The sequence below is a fragment of the Humulus lupulus genome, chromosome 6 (assembly GCF_963169125.1).
Source record: "Humulus lupulus chromosome 6, drHumLupu1.1, whole genome shotgun sequence".
Taxonomy (NCBI): domain Eukaryota; kingdom Viridiplantae; phylum Streptophyta; class Magnoliopsida; order Rosales; family Cannabaceae; genus Humulus; species Humulus lupulus.
The window spans coordinates 74,227,255-74,249,694 of NC_084798.1; the positions used below are offsets into that span (position 1 = coordinate 74,227,255).

Below are 22,440 nucleotides of genomic sequence, written 5' to 3' on the forward strand. Positions count from 1 at the left end.
GTCTTTCTCTCATTGCATTCAGTCTCAAATCCCTAATCCCTAATCCCTAATCTCTCAGTGCATTCAGTCTTTCTCTCATTCGCTCTCCATTTCTCTTTCTCTTATTCGCTCTCTCACATTCTCTCGGCTTTCTAACCCTCGCGCCGTTCAACCACACCACAACCACACCCCTGCTGAAGCCTCCCTCACGCCGGTACTCACGCAACTGAAGCACACCATGTCCACGCCCGTGCTGTAGTCGTTGAGTCTCTCGTCCCTCCCTCTCTGTTTATCTCTCCCGCTGGTTTTGAGCAAGAACTGGAGACCTCTGTTTGTCTCTGTGAGGTATAATTTGTTTTTTTTTTCAGATTTCAATTTAATATCAAAAAACCATTTTGAATATTATCAATATATATGCTTGTGTTGGAATAATTTTTTCGATTGGCATTTGGAATTTGATGCGATTTTATGCATGGATTATATATTTATCGAGTATTCACAATCCAGATTGATGTTTTGATATGGAGATTCACAAATTTGCAGGCCCTTCCAATTTACTTGGATAAAATGTTCAATCAGTATGTGGCTATAATTCTCTCTGTGACTTTTGTTCTATTTTTTGGAGAGGTATTTTATTTTTGTTCCATTAACTTTCATGCTTGGTTTAACATTAAAGTGTCAATATTTTTGTTGGTTTATTATGATGGAAACTTGATATTCGTTTTTCTAAATCAGGTTATCCCACAAGCTATATGCACTAGATATGGACTTGCAGTAGGTTCCAACTTTGTTTGGCTTGTTCGGATTTTGATGATAATTTGCTACCCAATTTCATACCCAATTGGAAAGGTACAATCTCCACTGGAAAGTTGATGTTTAAACATTTAAATGTGAACTTGGAATTTGCATTTATCAACCCTCTAATCTATACTATTTTAAACTGGTGTTTTAGTCATTGAATTTAAGTATTTTTTCAGTGGTTAAAAATAAATCATAAATGTAAAGCAAAACTGTGGAATCTGGTTGCAAAATGATGGATTCTTAATGATATCAGATTATAAGGGATTTATATCTATTTTTTTACTTGAGATATACACAATGCAGATTTTAGATTAGGTATTAGGACATAATGAAGCTTTATTTAGGCAAGCTCAGTTAAAAGTCCTTGTCTCCATCCACAGCCAAGAGGTAAAGTAAAGTTGTTGAGGATAATTAGTATGCTCTTTAACTTAAGGAATAGTTTTACAAGTTGAAAATACGAATTATTGCTATCATCTACCACAGATATATCTTGGTGTTGACTGCGTTTTTAGCCAACGACGTGAGAACGTCAAATACGACAAGCCTTCAAGAGAAATAAAAACGACACAGACGGTTTAAACCAGAAAAGTAAATAACACAGGAGATTTTTATAGTGGTTCAGCCCCGATTGTCGGTAATAGCCTAATCCACTTAGAGTTGTGATTTATAGATCTGTACTCAAGATCAGATGGACTGAGCCAACTAAGTTTCTTCAGTACCGATTGTGAAAATACAAGAATTCTCTCTAATTTCAGCACTTTCTCTCTCTAGAATAGACAGACCCAATTTTCACTCTCTAGAAAGAAGAAGCAGAAGAAGCCCCTCTCTCATCCCATAAACTCTCTATTTATAGGCCTGGGATCCTCAACTGATATCCCCTTATGATAGGGATATTTTATTACATTTATTACATTTAAACATTCAAAATTCGAAATGTAACAAACCCCCCATTTTTCGGAAGAATGAGAGATTCCCGCGTATGTTGTTGAAGCTGTCTCTGGGAATCTTGACTTAGTCTCCTCTAGATAGTTGATCCACCTCCTACTGACCACTCATGCAAGTGTTGGTCGGACGTGCATGGTGGTAGGACATGCACTTCTCTCCTCTAACATGGCACTCTCCTCTAGCATGCCATGTTCCTCCTTGAACCAATCTCCTTGGCTTCTCCTCGGACCAAGGTGGTCCGAGGCAACCTCCTTGCACCTCACCTTGGACAACATTGAGGCAACCTCCTTGGCACCTCACCTTGGACAACATTGAGGCAACCTCCTTGGCACCTCACCTTGGACAACATTGAGGCAACCTCCTCCATAACATCTCACCTTGGACAAGATCAAGGCATTCTCCTTTAGCATCTCCCAAACATGTCCGATCGAACATTGTATAGGCTCTCCTTATCAAAATCTAAGTCTCCTTCCTCTTGCATGAGACTCCTCCTCCTTAGCTACTTACCTTGGACACGTTCAAGCCAACACTTAGGAAACCTTGGGAGGCTTGCCTCCTACACACCCTTGGGGTCTCTTAGGACCACATCCTCCTTGGGGTCTCCTAAGACCACTTTCTCCTTGGGGTCTCCTAAGACCACTCCCTTGGGGTCTCCTAGGACCACTCCCCCTTGGGGTCTCCTAGGACCACTCCCCTTAGCTCTCCTAGAATGCATTCTCCTTAGCCTCCTAGGATGCATTCTCCAATTTTTAGGCATAACACTTGGCATTAGTTCTGATTTCTTTATCTTGTCATAATAGGCCGGCAAGGGTGGTGAGCTTACACATGACGAGACAACAATTATTAGTGGGGCACTAGATTTAACTAAGAAGGTAAGGTCTTAACAGAAATATCATTATTCCTTACATTCATTTCCTTCTAATTTGCATGTATGCCAGTGATAGTATTATATCCAACTATTATATGAGGTGGACGTAAATCCTGGTGAATATGAAAGTTTATTTTACTTCTTCTACTTCTCTCTCTCTCTGAGTCTTTAGAACTATGCCAAAGAGGCTAAAACTTATTTTTTTTAATTGTAATTTCATTTTGAAGTATAGCTATTTGAAACTCTCTCCTCATGCTAAATCTTTCTCTCTCTCGAGCTCGCTTATTCAATATTCTGTTTTAAAGTTGTTTGGATTTTTTTACTTTACTCCCCAGTCATCTTATCTTTTGGTTTAAAGAGCATTCTGAAACTTTTCTTGTCATTATAGTTTCATTTTGATGTATAATGATTTCACTCTTTATGCTCATACTGAAATTGTAACTTGAATATGCTAGTAAGCTTGCAATAATGTGTCATGATTAGAAAATCAGCATCTTACTTTCTTTCTATTATTAATATTTTTAAATCTTAAAAAACAGACAGCTGAGGAGGCTATGACACCCATTGAATCAACGTTTTCCTTAGATGTCAATTCAAAGTTGGACTGGTGAGTTTTGGTCATGAATTCATTGTTCTTTCTTTTTGTCAATTGGATTTTACTGGTTTTCACAATTTTTGTTTACATGCTGTTTTTAGCTGATTTTCAAAGATTCAGTCACTCGACCTTAGAAACTATTTTTTTATAAAAGAAGAAAATATAGAAAGTTTTGTTGTTGTAGTAGTGATAGATTGTGTTAAAAGAAGGATATTTTAGCTGTGATATCAGTCCTAGGCTCCTAGCCTATCATCTTAGGAACACTATCCCAATTAGTTGCTGGCTTGTCAATAGTTCTGTCACCTTTTTACACAAAGTTTCACTGAGGATAGTTTGTACATTTTATTTTTATTTTCGCATACAGTGCTCTGGCATATCATAATGGCGTGACCCATGTTTTACTGAAACATGTCTTATGCTGCAATTGAAATGTTAGGAATGTTTGAATCACATGACAGCTCAATGTATTTTCTCGTCGTACAGTTATTTTCTGTTTTCTTAGCAGAAGTTTGTTGCAGAAAAAAATTATATTTTTTTACTGTATTTCTCATTTTTCTCCTCTTTTTATTCAATAACACAGGGAGGCTATGGGAAAAGTTCTTGCTCAGGGGCATGGTCGAGTTCCTGTCTATTCTGGGAATCTGAAGAACGTTATTGGACTGCTTCTGGTGGGTGCTAGAATAGTAGAATGTGAATGTTTAGAAGATGTTTGTATACTAGATGCATTTTAAATTTGACTTATCAAAAGAACTAACAGCGGGCAACATACTTTGTACTCTGCTCTTTAACTTGTTCAATTCTGCTTATTGTTAGGTGAAAAGTCTTCTTACTGTACGACCTGAAACAAAGACTCCAGTCAGTGCCGTTTCCATCCAGAGAATACCACGGTTTGCTTAACTCTTCAATTACTAATTTTTTATTTTTCAGAAAATACATTCAGTCAGAGTATCCAGTGTTGATTTGTATGTTGTATACTCAGAGTTCCTGCCGATATGCCACTGTACGATATATTAAACGAGTTTCTGAAGGGCAACAGTCATATGGCAGCTGTGGTGAAGACTAAAGGGAAAAGCAAGCTTCCTACAATTGATGGAAAGAAGACTTTTCTGTGGCTACCTAGTAATAATTTTACATAACATGTCTATTTCTATATGCATATTTATATTATTTAGGCTTCTTTGTTTGATGCTTTTGATAATTAATATGGTTTTTTAAGAGTTACTATAAGCACTTATCAATGTTTTGGTAAAAGATGAAAGTATCTTTAGAATGGGTCCATTATTAAAAGTTGATCATTTATGCGCTAATTTCATCTAATATAAATATTCAACTGATTGCTTTTTGACACAGTGGTAATATAATATTTTGTATTGATTGCTTCAATGCTTTTAGCCAGGACTTAATGAGAAATTAAAATGCATAAAGCAACATTCAATGTTGGAAGTTTCTTTGATTAATATTCAGGTTCAAGGTATTTGAGCTTTCTTACATGGGTTTCTTTATTTATGTATATATTAATCAACTAATGCCTTAAGGTCTTTCTAAGCAGTTGGAAAGAGCAATAATAGAAATAGAAAACTAATTCAGAATACAGAGCATAAAAAACAACCAGATGCACATAAAACAGAAAGGAAAAAATGGCAACAGCTCTTCACACGTGATTATATTTTATCTAATTTACTTTGGAGTTTTATCTTCATATATAGCTATTTGATGATTTGTTTATTAACTCTTCTATTAACTTTCATTCAATTTTTGGTCTCTAATTTATAGGTTAGGAAATCAATCAAAGAGACTGCCTTAATTCTCTCTAATGATGATGTTGATGGTGGCAGGGCTTGGCAAGGCGAGGTGTAGGCTCGATGGTATGTATCTCTTCTAACCAGTGATCAAGCTTGGCATTTTTTTAAGGTGCAACCTGTTGGCATAATCCTTTTTGTTGCTATCATGACTACACAAGGCATGATTCTATAGCTTGATTTCTTATAAGTTTTCACCATGTCATTTTAGCTTGCGATGAGTATTTCCATCTGTTATGGTGTATTCAATATTTTCATCTGTTTTATGTTAATTTTGTTTGTTTGTAGGGTCTACTTTTGTTTACAAAAAGTAACTTTTTTTCTTTGGTTGTCTTTCCAAATATAAATTCCCATTAGGGCATTGCATATTATATCAAGGCAGATGCATAGAACTTTTAAAGAGCAGTTACTATGAATTAAGTGTGGTGCGATTATTATTTGGTTGTTATGCTACTCACTTGTCCCTCCTTAGTGACTCTCATTGTCTATTTTTCCATTTCTGTCCTATTTTTTCTTAAGTTTTCTTAGTTCTTTCTGCTCTGATGTTGTTCTATTTTGATGTATTTATTTCATGTATAGGTATTATATATATACAAGGATATATGTACATCTGTTTGTGTCTCCAGATTTAGTTCTTTCCCTCTCACCCACGATCTCATTCTCTCTCTTTCTTTCTCTGTTGTTGCAGATGTTAGCATGGAGGTGGGACTGTGGGGATGGTGTTGTAACAGCGGGGAATTCAATGCGACTAGGGTACCGTTGCCGTGAAGAAAATGGTTTATTTTGATTACATCCCCACTTATCTAAAAGGGTAATGACGATTTTTTATTCTTAGGCATCATCTTTGATTATTTTTTATAATAATTATTATATATTAAAATAACTCATGAGTTTGAAGAAAAATAATATAGTTTTGGTTTTTTCTTCTGTTTATCTGGATTTATGGCTTGATAGAGATGATGATGGGTTTTAAGTCTCAAATACAGTAGTTTTAAGGAAAAACTGAAGTTTAGGTTTATATTTTTGCATTGAATAGTATTTTTATTTTTTTCTATGAAGTTTCAGGAAAGATAAATACAACATTTAAATTTGTGATTAACTTATTTAGTTCTAGTTGGCCAAATTCTTAGACAATTCGCAGTTAATGTAATAGGGTGTTCATGTAAGATGTTAATGATGTTGGGTATTATGGTCTTGCAGCTAAGCTTCTACGGAGGGGTGTTGAGTGTTGGAATGAGTGTTTAAAGCTTTTGGGCGTTGCTGAAGCAGCAGAAGCATCAATGGATTCTGACCAGTTAAGCTCTGGAATTTCATATTTTGATACTCACTTTCAAGGCCTCATAGTTCAGAAAAGGTCTCTTTCTCTCTCTATATATATATTTATATAACTGCAGTTGTCTCAACTTATTTCTATATTCTATTCCATATTTGTCATTTGTGAAATGTTCTGTTTTAACTAGTGTGAAGTATATGGTTGTTGTTGATGAATGAAATGCACTAGTACATAATGGAAAACTAGGTGAATAATGCATTTACAATAATGGAAAACATTAATCTAATATATTTTAAATTCTTTTGAAGTTTTATAAGGTGTTTATATCATTGAGCTGAATAATGAACAAATTATATACAGATTATGTGTGCATAAATATATTCTATGCAATGATTATCATTGCTGTTGAGCTTTGATCCTGATGGTTTTTAAATTTGAATGCTCTGTAGGGCTACTATTTTTCCATTATCATTATATTTAGTTTCTCGACCCCAAGTTTTTATCTTTCTGTTTTCATTCTGTGTTTGAAATATATCTGGTCTAGTGTGTTAATTAGGTGGGGTTCGGGTGGGGAAAGGGTGCATGTATGTACGTGTTTGCCCTTTTATCTAAAAATCTAGTTTAGCCCTAGTTTTCACAAAGATCAGCTAGGTTTTGGCAATAGTTCATTTTTGACACTCCACTGTATTCCCCTCTGTTTTTTTCAGTTTATTCATGTTCTCTGTACTCTTTTAAGAATTTTTCTGTTATCTGATGCGTGAAAGGGGCTATTGGTGGTAGGTGACATTACTAAAGCTGCAGAAGCTGCACTAAAGTTGGAGCGTGCAAGATTAAAAAAGTTGGAAGACTTGGATGAAGGAAACAAGGCCTTAGGATTGAATGTAAATAAGGTTTGCTCTCTATATTGTAATTCATATTTATTTGAAAATTGTTAATCTCTATTTGGTAACTAGAAACTAGTATTTTTGTTTGGGATTTTCTTGCAGCATTCTTATAGAGTTTAATTGTTTAAGTATATTAAGCTTTAGTTTATCTTGACAGGAGGTTTCTGCTTAGCCTTTTATTAGCCTAGAAATGTAATGTCTGCTTTTATTAGCCTTTTCATTCTTCCTTTTTATACACATTACTGCATTGAAGTCATAGGTTGTCTATGATTTTTCATGCTTACGTTTGACACTTCTATCAGATAATAGTACATATTCTTTGATTGCTTGATTGATGCTTTTGAAAGTATAATATAGATATATTTAATAAGAGCTAATAATTTCATTAATGCAACATGGATGACTATAGCTACCACTTTAATAAGTTCTAATCTTCCAATTTTATCAGATACTATATTGTGCAGTGACATAATATATCAAGTGACCGATTACACACATGCATAGGCACACACTGACACCTATACTTGGATTGACTGATAAAATCTTATAATTTCATTACTTCCAACATAGAAACCTAGAATTACAACTTTCATGCATTTTTAATTAATACAAGGCAATTTGGTTCTGTTTTTTTTTTTTATAAAAGCCCTAGAATTACCACTTTAAGTAATTGCTGGTGTGATTCCATTATTACACTCGAATATTACAGGTGTGTAGATGTGACTGGAGCTTACAGTGCTCTAAAGACGGAGCTTAACATAAGCTTGACAGCAATAGGCCTTTTATGGACTACAACTGGCTTTATTGCAAAGAGGATTACACATGGACCTGTGGAAGAAAGGGAAACAAGAAAGGGAAACAGGTATATGACAAGTGCACAACAAATGGACTCACAACAAAGACAAGTGCACAAAGGATAATGAATTGAAGGATGGAGCAAGTTTCATGCATGGTTTACTTTTGTGTATCTTGTAATTTTTTGTTTTTCATTTTTGAAGTAAAAAATGTTCAAGATTATAAAACTTTATTATGTTATGCTTTCAAACTTAAGTTAGAACTAAGATCTCATGAAATAGACACATTCAGAGTTTGAATTAGTTATTGTTTAATGTAATACTTATGGTTTATCAATCTATTGAGAATTATATTTTATGATTAATTTTGATTTTTTTTATCAAAATACAATAATGAAAATCTTTTAATTAAAAAAAAAACTTATAAGTACCATTATCACAATAAAAAACCTTAATATGTTATGATTTAGAAACATATTATAAGCATAAAAAATCGTTATGGTTTATATAATATAACAAACTAAAAATGTTATCAAAATAATCAAATGTAACAGTTAAAAAGTGTTATAAAAAAAGTACAAGATTAAACTTCAAATTTATAACCAAAAACTCTATCTAAATGTTATTATTTCAATATTATAGCACCTAAAAATGTGTTATTGAATAGTTTAAGATAACACTGAACATAACATTCAAAAACTGTTATAGAAAAGACTGGACTTTTAATAACAGGGGCTATGTTAGCATTTTCAGAAGTGCTATCAATAGTCCTGGTTAGCAGTTTTTAAGTGTTATGAATACTGTTTTTTCTTGTAGTACGTTTTCAATGAATGACTGCATTTTCATATCAAATGCCTTTAAATTACTTTTATTACAGTTTAGCTACACTTTTAACCTAAAACCTCGATTAGCGAGCTAATGGCACAATTTTTTTAACTCACTTAGTAATAGCTCTAAGGAAGTAGGGCGTTACATTTACCATCAAGGGAAAGCCAATGTAGTGGCAGATGCTTTGAGTCAAAGAGGCCCAGGACAGTTTTTTAGTTCAAAACAGATATCGAAGGAATTGGCAGAAGACATGACTAGAGCAAGGATAGAGTTGGTGGTGGGTTGGTTGGCCAATATTACCTTGCAGTCCATTATTTTGGAGAGAATAGAGGAGGGCCAGATGAGTGATTCTCAGTTGATAAATCTTAGAGAGGATGTCCTAGCTAGAGTAGCTAAGGATTATTCCATTACAGAGACGAGTTTGTTGAGATACAAGGATTAGATATGTGTTCAGATGGACGTTGGTATCAGACGAGAGATCCTTTTTGAATCTCATACCACATTGTATTCATTACATCCAAGCACCATGAAGATGTATCGGGATCTAAAGTCATTATATTTGTGGCCTAGGATGAAGAAAGATGTGATTGACTATGTGGCGAGGTGTCTAACCTGCCAACAGGTGAAGGCTGAACACCAGCAGCCAGTGAGGTTGTTACAGCCACTAGGTATTCCCGAGTGGAAGTGGGAAAATGTTACTATTGATTTTCTAGGGGTTTTTCCTAGGACAGTCGGGCAACATAACTCGGTATGGTGATTGTAAAGAAATATACCAAGTCAACTCATTTTCTGCTAGTGAGAAAAAACTTTATCATGGACCACTTTGCAGAATTTTACGTGAGAGAGATTGTACTTCTCCATGGGGTTCCAAAATCTATAGTGTCGAACCGGGATCCCATTTTTACCTCCAAGTTTTGGGGAAGCCTGCAGAAGGCTATGGGAAATCAGCTGAAGTTCAGTACAGCTTATCATCCTTAGAAAAACAGGTAGTCTGAGATGACGATTCAAATATTGGAGGACATGCTTAGAGCATGTGTACTAGATTTTGAGGGGTCCTAAAGTAAGTATCTTCCATTGATTGAGCTTTCATACAATAACAGCTATCAATAAACAATTGGAGTAGCTCCATATGAGATGTTGTATGGTAGGAAGTGTAGGTCACCCATTCATTGGGATGAAATGGGAGAGAGGAAGTATTTAGGTCCTAAGATGCTTCAGAGGACTAATGATGCTATTGAGAAGATCAGAGCTTGAATGCTCGCCTCACAAAGTAGACAGAAAAGCTACGCTGACCCTAAGCGTAGGAACGTAGAGTTCCAGGTGGGGGACCACGTATTTCTGCTAGTTTCACCCCTGCATGGGGTAAAAAGGTTTGGAAGAAAGGGCAAGCTAAGCCCTAGGTTTGTAGGACCTTTTGAGATCCTAGAAAGGATTGGGCAGGTAGCCTATAGATTGGTTTTGCCCTCGTTATTATCAGGAGTTCATGATGTGTTCCACGCCTCAATGCTTCGAAAGTATGTGTCGGACATAACCTATGTGCTTTGTTATGAGGATTTGGAGATACAGACAGACTTGTCTTATGAGGAGCGGCCAATTCGGATCCTAGATAGAAAAGACAAGGTTCTGAGGAACAAGACAATTCCTCTAATTATAGTTCTGTGGAGGAATAGCAAGGTCGAGGAAGAGACCTAGGAGCTAGAGTCGGATATGCGGGATCAGTATTCCGAATTGTTCAAGCAAATTTTGAGGACTAAATTTTCAGTTGGAGGGGATAGTTGTAACGTCCCAAATTCGCTAATAAGGCTTAGTGCCTCAATTAGTGTGTCGGGAGGGCATAAATGGATTAATATGTGAATTTAATTGAATGTACTTGTGATCATGTTAAATATATGAGTTGTATGATAATATGACTATTTATGCATGTGTTGTGTGCATTAAATGTGATTGTGCACCCGTTTTGGTGAAATAGGGCATTTTCGTAATTTGACTTATTGAGGGTATAATTGTAAATTATATGTGCTTTGTGAGTAGAATCACATTATTATGTGGATATATTTGAGATATGTGACACGAGGTGATCCTTGTGAGCAATCTAGCGGAAAAGTCACAATAGGGAGTTATACCCAGCTCGAGGAGAGCCTAGGGGTATTTTAGTAATTTGGTGAATTATCAAGGATATTAGAGAATGAGTTATAATTGGTAAAAAAAAATTAGTGTTTGGAAGATTAGTGGGATTAATTGAGAATCTTAAGTGGAATTTGAGGTTTAGCAGGAAAATGTGGCAAATGATGATATTGCCCTTAGGGCATTAAAGAACTAAGTAAATGTTAGGGGCATTTTAGTCTTTTGTGTCAAGGAAGATAGACTTAGCCTTGGAACCCCTCAGAAGCTAAGGGAAACAAACTCAGTAGTTCAACTCTCTCTCTCTCTCTCTCTCTCTCTCTCTCTCTCTCTCTCTCTCTCTCTCTCTCTCTCTCTCTCTCTCTCTCTCTCTCTCTCTCTCTTGCAGAGCTTGGTTCTTTGAATTTTTGGAGGAATTTTGCTTGGAAATCTAAGGAGTTTGGAGCTAGGATTGGTTTAAAGGTAGCTTGGGGTCAGAATTTCATAGCTGAGGTAAGGTTTAATCTATGGTTTTGTTGTGTGATCGCTAAAATATGCACGCAAGTGTACGTGGTCGTGTCAATAATAAATTCTGGAAGAACAGATATCGTCCCACAGAGACTATTTACCAATTACCAATAATCGTTCTTTACTTTCTATTTTGCAGATAAAATTAAGATGAATAGATCTAACTATAAACACAATTTCAATAAATAAAAACAAAATAATTAATCAAAGGATAAAAATCAATACTAAATAGACCTAGAGTATTAACTCCATCAACTTTTCATTCTATTAATTTTATTAATCAGTTCTAAATTTCTTTCTTCCTACTCTAATAGCAAGTTAACATAAATTGATTCCTATTCTTTTTCTAGATATAAGATTTCAACCTATATGCAGGTTTCTATATTTCTGTGATAAACTTAAAAATATAGCAGGCATTAAGCATAGAAACCTAATTACTACACAAGCCATACAGGTACTTTCGTCCAATATGAAACATATGTCTATATAACGATAGCATATTCAATTCTCATCTTTCAAATTTCGAATCAAAATCATAAATCAAGCAAATATTGATTAGATATTTACTAGCATTAAGCAAACATTATATAGATTAGAATGAAGAAGAAGAATTAATTGAACATCATAATAAAATTAAATAGAAATCCAAGCGACTACATTAACCCCTAGATAGAGGTGTTTAGTTCATATCAGACATGACTAAAACAACAAAATAATTATTCAGAAACATAAAATTCAAAGACTTGAAGAAGAAATAAAATATGAAAAGTGCTAAAAAAAATGTGTCTCAGAATCAAATTTAATCTCTAAATTTGTAATTAAAATCTGAACTAACCCTAATTAAAACCTAAAGTATGAATTTATACTAAAAAAACACATGATTTCTTCTTTTATTTCATAGGCGGGCCGCAAATTGGCCTTTCTTAGGTCGCGGCCCGCGTCGTTTTTAAGGTACTTCAAATTCTGGTTCAGTCTTCAAGCTTCGCAACCTTCAAACCCAGGTCACGGCCCGTGTGTTGATGCACCACCTGGGTTCGCCTCTGACTTCCATTGGCGTTGTGACTGATAAGAGCAAGTCGCGGCTCTAATTTCCTTCAGCAATCTTCAGCCTTTGACTTGACTAGAGTCACGGCCCTTAAGCCCAGGTCACGACTTTAATTCCATTTTTTTTCAGATTTTAACCTTTTGATATCCTTTTCTTCATCAATACTTATTATTATTCATCCTTAGCGCCAATTTGAGTTAAACAACCACCAAAAGCTCATTTTTCCATCATTTCCTCTTCTTTTAGCATTTAACTCATGATTCAACGCACCAACCTACAACAAAGATAAAAACAAGCGTAATCTTGCACAAAACAAACATAAATACTCAAGATTACCACATAAACACATCCTAAAACAACACTAAAATAAAGTTATCAAACTCCCCCAAACTTACTCTTTATTCGCCCTCGAACAAAGGACTCAAAACAAACCTAGATTCTAAAAACAAAGACAATGTCGAACAACACACATAACATGAATTATACCAACAAGACTTATGCCTCAAAATCATGAATGCTAATCATATAATTCTCAAAAAACAACTCAACAGTTTATGCAATCCAGAATTTCAATCAAAACACTCCATCAACACACTTAAGTCTACTAACATTTTTTATTGCCAAGTCATGGTCATTAAATAAACATATTTGAATTCAATTATGCAAGCCAAATTCTTTCCAATCAATCCATTCAAACTAAATAATTCCATATGCTCACGTACTTGCTATTTTCCACTAATATAAATCATGATATGCATAAGAATAAATAGGACTTGTATAAACTTGTAATGATGGCTTAGGTACAGGTAGATGAGGAAGTAATTTTTAAAGCTCACTCTACTATAAGCACATGACCAAAAATCACTGACTTTACTCACATAGTAAATATAATCTCATAATCATAATCCTCTTTCTTGAATTTTTTTTAGAGAGATATAAAACATTATTATTATTATTATTCATTTTGTTTCTTTTGCAAATGATAACTACACTCCCCTAAACTTGATTCTTTTATATATTCATACTGGGAGTGTAGTTTTATTGAACTCTTTTTTTTCAATATATACTCTCTCTAATATTTTGCACTTTTTATTTTCTAACCCCACTATATTCACAAATAGACCTCATTACACATCAATCCCCATAACTTTTTTCAATCATGTGCTCATAGTATATTAAAGACGGATATATAACCAAGTTTCAAGTAATAGGCTTAAATAGTGGCTTAGAACAAAAAGATACAATGTTAGGCTCAAAAGGGTTAACAAAGGATCAATTAATTTCAGATCGGCGAGAAAAGCTCAAATGGTCCAAATGATAGCCTAAATCATATTCCTAAGCGTACATGATATATTATTTCACCTCAAATAACAAGTAAGCAAGTTCTAGAATTGTTATAAAATAATTTCCACTTTCCATTCATCAATCCACCAACCGATTCCAACAAGCATAATCAATATCAAAAACATCGATTTAAACATCATGACAAGATATTCAATAATATTGCATAAACTAAAATGAACTAACGGAGTGTTCAATCAAGCACACAGATTTTTTTTCAGATTTCATTTTCTTTGGATTATACGCATAACATTCACTTTGTTCTCATTGTCACTTGTTGTCAACCATCATTCATGTTGGTACTAAACACACACTAAAACAAAACTTTACACCAAACAACTAACACAAACTAGACAAACAAACACAACAAAACAACACAAAACAACACAAACAAAATGAACGAAAAAATAAGCTCCCTCCCCCAAACTTAAGCTAAACATGGTCCCCAATGTTTAAAAATAAGTAAAGAAAGGAAACATACCTGGTACGAATCATGTCAAAAGGGTCGTGGATCTGGGAAAGGATGCCAAGGTGGTGGATAAGGAAAATAATGCTTGTCCTCCTCCTGATTTGGCCACCAGTAAACCAACTCATTTTGTCTGTCTGCCTGAGCTCGATGATAATCATGAAGCTCCCCCAAATAATTATGAGTGTGTTGGTTTTTCCGGATGATGTAATCCAATCTTGCCAATTGTGGATCCGGTGGAGCCTCATGTGCCAGAAATTGAGGATAAGCTCATCTCCTCTCCTCCTCAGCTGCCATTGATTCTTCTGGTTGAGCATAGGCATGGACGGGTTCATCTGCTGCATCTCCTTCTTCTTCAACTCTCACAGGGTAGGGTTGTGGTGCAGGTGGCTCTAAATATGGGGCATTGAATTTAAACACAGAAGCTGGAGAAATGGGCCCCATTGCTTTCCTATAAATATCACTAAGATACTTAGGCACCTCCCACACCTCACATAAATCAATAATCATCGATCCATGCCCCAAACCAACAGTGGTAGTCATTCGGCATAAATCACAGATACTAATGCGGATAACTCGTCCAATATCTACAGAGAGTCCCATCATTATAGCATAGACAAGAAGACATCGATCAGTTCCCACTTCAGATAAATGAGTGTTAGGCATAAGCCTCTCACTCACAAAGACTGTCCAATCCTTCGCCACCTTATTCATTTGAAACCATCTGAAATGCTTCAGTTGGCCATCTTGCATTACAAAACAAGCACCTGGAATACCTAATGTTTCAGCCACTTCAACCCAATCAATCTCACTATGATAAGCCAGTTGATGATATTCATCGTCCTCTTGTGACAACATCAGTAATCGATATAATGCATCAATATTATCAATATGGCACTCCACCAAAAGCCCTCGCACAAAGACCTTTCTATTCACCACTCCTGGGAAATTAGCATAAAATTCATAGACCATGGAACAATTGGCCTTGGGAATTTTATGGTCCACAATACTTTTCCAATTGCGACGTTGAATTTCAGCCCGAACTATTTCATAAGTTTTTTGAGGATAAGGTTGATCTTGATATTCCATGCCTCATTCTTGAATTACTTGAAGTTGAGACAACCTTTGATAATGATCAAAGGCATCCATACTAATGAAACAAGTCGAATTAAATTCCTGAGGAGGGGGTGGTGGGGCTGGCTGTGGTTGTTGCGAGAAGTGGAAGGGCGATTGGCACTTTTAGAAGAAGCAACCCTAGCAGGTTGTTTTCGTGGTCCCATAATCACACAATGCACCAAATACTACAACAAAAATTATGCGGCACTTCCGCTAATTTATCTTACTTCCTCAACTGAATAACACCCCAATAAAATCAACTCAAAGAACACAATATATACTAACAATGTATTCCAAAATTCCAATTCAATCTATTTTTCTATCTAGCACAAAATTACTTCAACCAAAAACTCCAAGAACATTAAAAAGGATAAATTTACGTGCCTTTGAGTCGTTGAGATTACCCACTCTTCAAATGCTCTTCCAATCTTCAATGTCACAAATAGAACAAATTAGGGTTTAGATTAAAAGAAAGAAATAAGGAAATATGGATCTAGGAAGTTGTGGGTTTGGCTTTATGGTTGTGTTAAGAGGAAGAAACAATGTAAAAATTAGAGAGATTCTGGAAAATATTGTGTTCGAAGAAAGAAAATTTTGAAATTAGGGTGGTGGGTTGAGAAAAAATGATTTTATGTAGATTTTCCCCTTTTTGACTGAGGTGCACCGCGACCCAGGCATAGCAACTTGAAGCCCGCCTATGTTTTTTTTCAAATTTCAGTTTTCAGGCGCCGCAACCCATGCATTGCAAGTTGCGGCCCGCCTATTCCATCCAACTCTATATGCTCTCTAACTTCACTTAGGGCCGCGACTTATAAGCTCAAGTCGCGGCCCGCATCCTCCTTCTTTTCCCTTGACTCTCTAACTTAGTTTAAAGCCGCGACTTGACCTCCAGAATAATTTGAAAACTACCTTTTTCACGAATTGCACGTTTTTTACATATATTTTACTAAAAAATAATAAATAAATATTTACAAATCCAAAACGAAATTAAATAAAATTGTTCAATTAATTAAGAATTAAAACAAAAACACAGAAGAAAGAAATTATAGGAATGCCTCATATAGCGATGTCGTTAACGTCATTTAGCCGGACGCTAAAGACCCAATTCAAAGGGGTTCCAAAAGCAACACAGACTTGTATTTTTCCACCGGTCCTTCCAAATAATGCTTTAATCTCTGGCCATTCACCTTAAAGTGTCCCGTCTTCTCGCTATGAATTTACATCACTCCATAAGGCAGTGAGACAACAACTGTGAATGGTCCCGACCATCTCGACTTTAATTTTCTTGGAAAAAGCTTCAAACGAGAATTAAATAATAGCACCTTGTCTCCCAGTTGGAAGTCCTTCCCAATTATCTTTTTATCATGAAATGCCTTAGACTTTTCTTTATAAATCTTGGCATTCCAATAAGCTTGGTGCTCGAGTTCCACCAGTAAATGACATGCCTTAACAAACACCAGTCAATATGGTGACATACCAATCAGAGTCTTGAAAGCTATGCGATATGCCCACAATGAATCATCAAGCTTTTTCGACCAATCCTTCCTTGATGTGTTTACAGTCTTCTCCAAAATACTTTTAATCTCCCGGCTTGACACTTCTGCTTGACCATTAGCAAGTGGATGATAGAACAAGGCCTTTTGATGATGAAATCCATAATGAGCGCATAGAGATGTGAATGACTTGTTGCAGAAATGACTTCCTCTATCACTAATAATTTCTTTTGTAGTACCGAACCGGGTAAAAATATTTTTATGAAGGAATTTAAGTACCTCCTTACCATCACAAGTAGGAGTTTCTGCAGCTTCCACCCATTTAGAAACATAACTACTGCCAGCAAAATGTACTTGTTATTATAAGATGATGGGAAAGGCCCCATAAAATCTATTCCCCATACATTAAACAACTCAACTTCCAGAATTCTAGTCATCAGCATTTGATCTCTTCTTGATATGTTATCTCTCCTTTGGCAATGATCACAACTCTTAACAAAGACACTAGCATCTTTAAATAACGTAGGCCAATATAACCCACATTGCAAAACTTTTGCTACTGTCCTTGTTCCTCAAAAGTGACCACCACAATGTAAAGTATGACAATGAGTAAGAATGGAAATCATCTCCTCTTCCGGGACACATCTTCTAATTACTTGATCAGTACAATGACGAAAGAGAATGGGCTTATCCCAATAATAATGCTTGACTTCCAAATAGAACTTTTTGAGTTGTTGCCTTGACATGTCCAGAGGCACAACTTTAGCTACCAAATAATTGACATAATCTGCAAACCAAGGTAGATTTTCTTCACTTTCAATGGAAAATAAATGTTCATCCAGAAAGTTTTCATCAATTTGTTCCTCTTTCTTATTAGTATCTTCTCCTTTTTCCAATCTAGACAAATGATCTGCAACTAGATTTTATGTCCCCTTTTTGTCACGAATTTCCATATCAAACTCTTTCAATAATAGGACCCATCGAATCAAGTGGGATTTAGCATCCTTCTTGGTCATAAGCTACTTAATAGCGGAATGATCTGTATAAACAATCACCTTATTACAAATTAAATCTTGCTTGAACTTGTCAAATGCAAAGACAACTACAAGTAATTCCTTCTTCGTCGTTGCATAATTTAATTGACCATCATTCAAGGTTCGACTAGCATAATAAATCATTCAGAATACCTTGTCAACTCGCTGTCCCAGAACCGCTCCTACTGCATAATCACTCACATCGCACATCAATTCAAAAGGAAGTTCCCAATTTGGAGATACAACAATCAGAGCAGATACCAATTTCTCCTTCAGCGTGTTAAATGCCCTTAAACATTCAACATCAAAGTTAAATCCCACACCATTCATTAGTAGAGTAGATAAGGGTTTTGAAATTTTTGAAAAGACCTTTATAAACCTCCTGTAAAATCCAACATGGCCCAAAAAACTATGAACCCCCTTAACAGACACCGGTGGAGGTAAGTTTTCTATTGTAGATATCTTGGCCGTGTCTACCTCAATACCATGGCATGAAATTTTGTGGCCCAAGACTATTCCTTCTGTCACCATAAAGTGACATTTCTCCCAATTTAATATTAAATTTGACTCCTCACATCTTTTCAAAACCCTCTCTAAATTAGTCAAGCATCCATAAAAGTCATCCATAAAGATCTCTATACCTTTTTCCACCATGTCTGAGAAGATAGACATCATACATCTCTAAAAGGTTGCTGGAGCATTACATAACCCAAATGGCATTCTCCGAAATGCAAATGTTCCATAAGGGCACGTGAAGGTAGTCTTTTCTTGATCCTCCGGTGCTATGGGAATTTGATGGTATCCCGAATACCTATCCAAAAAACTGAAATAAGGATGGCATGCCAATCTGTCAACCATTTGATCTACAAAAGGCAAGGGGAAAATGTCTTTCCTGGTTGCCTTATTCAGTTTACGGTAGTCTATACAAATTCTCCACCTCATCACAGTACGAGTTGGAATAAGTTCATTATTATCATTCTTAACCACCATCATGCCACCCTTCTTCGGGACTACCTGAACAAGACTAACCCATGCATTGTCAGATATTGGGTAAATTACCCCTGCATCCAACCATTTAAGAATTTCCTTCCTTACCACTCTTTCATTGAAGGATTGAGCCTTCTCTAAGCATCGATACAAGGCCTACTATCGACCTCCATTAATATACGGTGCATCACCGTTGAAGGGCTTATCCCCTTGATGTCTGCTAAAGTCCACCCAATTTTTAACTTATGAGCCCTCAACACTCTAAGTATCTTATCTTCTTCAATCAAAGACAATGAAGTTGAAATTATAACTGGGAGAGTGTCATTCTTACCAAAATAAGCATACTTAAGATGATCTGGTAAGGTCTTTAACTCAAGAACTAGTGGCTTCTCAACAGATGGGAGAGGTCTCTCAGGCACTTGCCCCAATTCCTCAGTTGCATCACACTTTTCAGGACTTGCCCCGATGAGTTCAACCACTTAACATATTCACTGGCTTCAGTTGCATCACACTCTTCAGGACTTGCAACCAAACTCGACTCAAGTAGATCCTTAAAGACTTAACCCCTTCACCCTGTTCCTTCAATACACTAACACTAAAACAACTGTCACTAGCGGAAGGTTATCTCAAGGCTTTGAAGACATTAAAAACTACCTCATCACCTTGTACTCTGAGCCTTAACTCACCTTTCTGGACATCAATCAAAGCTTGCCCCGTGGCTAGAAATGGTCGTCCCAATATAATAGGCACGTCTTCATCTTCCTCCATATCTAATACAATGAAATCTGTTGGAAAGATGAAGTTATCTACCTTTAATAAAATGTCCTCTATAATACATCGGGGGTGTGTTAATAAACGGTTAGCCAATTGAAGAGTAACAGTAGTGAGTCTAGCTTCCCCCAAACCAAGTCTTCTAAATACGGACAGCAGCATTAAATTGATGCTTGCACCCAAATCACATAAAACCCTCTCACAATGAAAGTTCCCAATTGTGCAAGGTATAGTGAAGCTGCCCAGATCTCTTAACTTTTGAGGAAGTTTCTTTTGAATAATTACACTACACTCTTCTGTTAATGCCACGGTTTCATAATCCTCCATTTTTCTCTTATTAGACAATATCTCTTTCATAAACTTCACAAAACTAGGCATTTGTTCTAGAGCCTCTGCAAAATGAATGTTAATGTGAAGTTTCTTAAATACCTCAAGAAATTTTGAGAATTGTTTGTTAGGATTGGCCTTGCGGAACCGCTAAGGATAAGGAATATTTGGTATAGGCTCGGTGTATTTTGACTTTTCTTTCTTTGGAAGGTCTTCAGTAACAGTCTCTTGTGCTGGACTAGTAACACGTTTGTGATAGTCAAAATCCCGTGATCCGTAAGGGGAAAGACCGGGTAAGCTGTGCAATCCCACACCGCCTGGGGAAGGTCAAGTGTGATGATTCTAAGATTGTGTAGGTATGGGACTACACAGTTGAAGAGGGCTTAAATAGATTGATGGGTACTACCTATATCAACAAGATGCATCTTCTTTTCGGTAGCCCATCACTTGAGAACTCCAAAGTTAAGCATGCTTGACCTGGGGTAATCTAGGGATGGGTGACCTCCTGTGAAGTTTTCCTAGGAAGCATGTGAGTGAGAACAAAGCACGCTAAAAAGACTCGTGTTGGTTTGTAGGGCCAGTCGTCATTCCAGAAAGCAGCCATAGTGACATGGGGCGTCACAAATGGTATCAGAGCCTTGACCCAGCCGAAAGTGTGGCCGACGAGGACGTCGGGCTCGTAAGGGGGGGTGATTGTGACAGTCAAAATCCCGTGATCCGTAAGGGGAAAGACCGGGTAATCTGTGCAATCCCACACCACCTGGGGAAGGTCAAGTGTGATGATTCTAAGACAGTGTAGGTATGGGACTACACAGTTGAAGAAGGCTTAAATGAATTGATGGGTACTACCTATATCAACAAGATGCATCGTCTTTTCGGTAGCCCATCACTTGAGAACTCCAAAGTTAAGCGTGCTTGACCTGGGGTAATCTAAGGATGGGTGACCTCCTGGGAAGTTTTCCTAGGAAGCATGTGAGTGAGGACAAAGCACGCTAAAAAGACTCGTGTTGGTTTGTAGGGCCAGTCGTCATTCCAGAAAGCAGCCATAGTGACGTGGGGCGTCACAAATGGTATCAGAGCCTTGACCCAGCCAAAAGTGTGGCCGATGGGGACGTCGGGCCCATAAGGGGGGGCTGATTGTGAAAGTCAAAATCCTATGATCCGTAAGGGAAAAGACCGGGTAAGCTGTGCAATCCCACACCGCCTGGGGAAGGTCAAGTGTGATGATTCTAAGACTGTGTAGGTATGGGACTACACAGTTGAAGAGGGCTTAAATGGATTGATGGGTACTACCTATATCAACAAGATGCATCTTCTTTTCGGTAGCCCATCACTTGAGAACTCCAAAGTTAAGCGTGCTTGACCTGGGGTAATCTAGGGATGGGTGACCTCCTGGGCAGTTTTCCTAGGAAGCATGTGAGTGAGGACAAAGCACGCTAAAAAGACTCGTGTTGGTTTGTAGGGCCAGTTGTCATTCCAGAAAGCAGCCATAGTGACGTGGGGCGTCACAAATGGTATCAGAGCCTTGACCCAGCCGGAAGTGTGGCCGACGGGGACGTCGGGCCCATAAGGGGGGGTGACTGTGACAGTCAAAATCCCGTGATCCGTAAGGGGAAAGACCAGGTAAGCTGTGCAATCCCACACCGCCTGGGGAAGGTCAAGTGTGATGATTCTAACACTGTGTAGGTATGGTACTACACAGTTGAAGAGGGCTTAAATGGATTGATGGGTACTACCTATATCAACAAGATGCATCTTCTTTTCGGTAGCCCATCACTTGAGAACTCCAAAGTTAAGCGTGCTTGACCTGGGGTAATCTAGGGATGGGTGACCTCCTAGGAAGTTTTCCTAGGAAGCATGTGAGTGAGGAAAAAGCACGATGAAAAGACTCGTGTTGGTTTGTAGGGCCAGTCGTCATTCCAGAAAGCAGCCATAGTGACGTGGGGCGTCACAACGTTGATCCTCTGTCTTCTTTCCCTTTTCATCCACTATAGGTCCATCATACTTAGTTCCACTCCTAAAAGTAACAGCTTGACATTGCTCTTTAGGATTTACCTATGTGGAACTAGGAAAATTCCCTTGTTGTCTACTAGAAAGTAGTTTAGCCAACTAACCCATTTGTGTCTCCAAATTCCTGATGGAAGACCTTGTCTTTGTCATGAATTGATTTAATTAGTCTAGCTGAGTTGTTGGAGAGTTCATTGGAGGATATGGTGGTGGATGAGATGCTCATGGGTTTGGATCATAATAAGGCCTAGAGTGCAGTCCATAAGTCGGTTGATGAGGTGGTTGTTGAGGTGGGTACTGTGGATACTGCGGTTGTAACCCTTGGTTATTTTTCCAAGATAGGTTAGGGTGATTCTTCCATGCAGGAGTATATAAATATGAGTAAATGTTGGGTGCAGGTCTTGGAAAGTTACCAATAACCTGTCCATGTTCCAAAGGCATACTGTTCACATCTGTTGA

General features: G+C 36.9%; 1 long non-coding RNA gene and 1 pseudogene across 1 annotated transcript; both read left to right on the top strand.

Annotated features, from left to right (window-relative positions):
- The first annotated feature begins 310 nt into the window (after window positions 1–310).
- On the top strand, window positions 311–5,732 carry LOC133784076 (uncharacterized). Its single transcript, XR_009871114.1, has 3 exons — window positions 311–324; window positions 4,962–5,053; window positions 5,683–5,732. It is a non-coding gene; the product is annotated as an uncharacterized LOC133784076 (long non-coding RNA).
- Window positions 448–4,324, top strand: LOC133783587 (DUF21 domain-containing protein At4g14240-like; annotated as a pseudogene).
- Window positions 5,733–22,440: the final 16,708 nt, after the last annotated feature.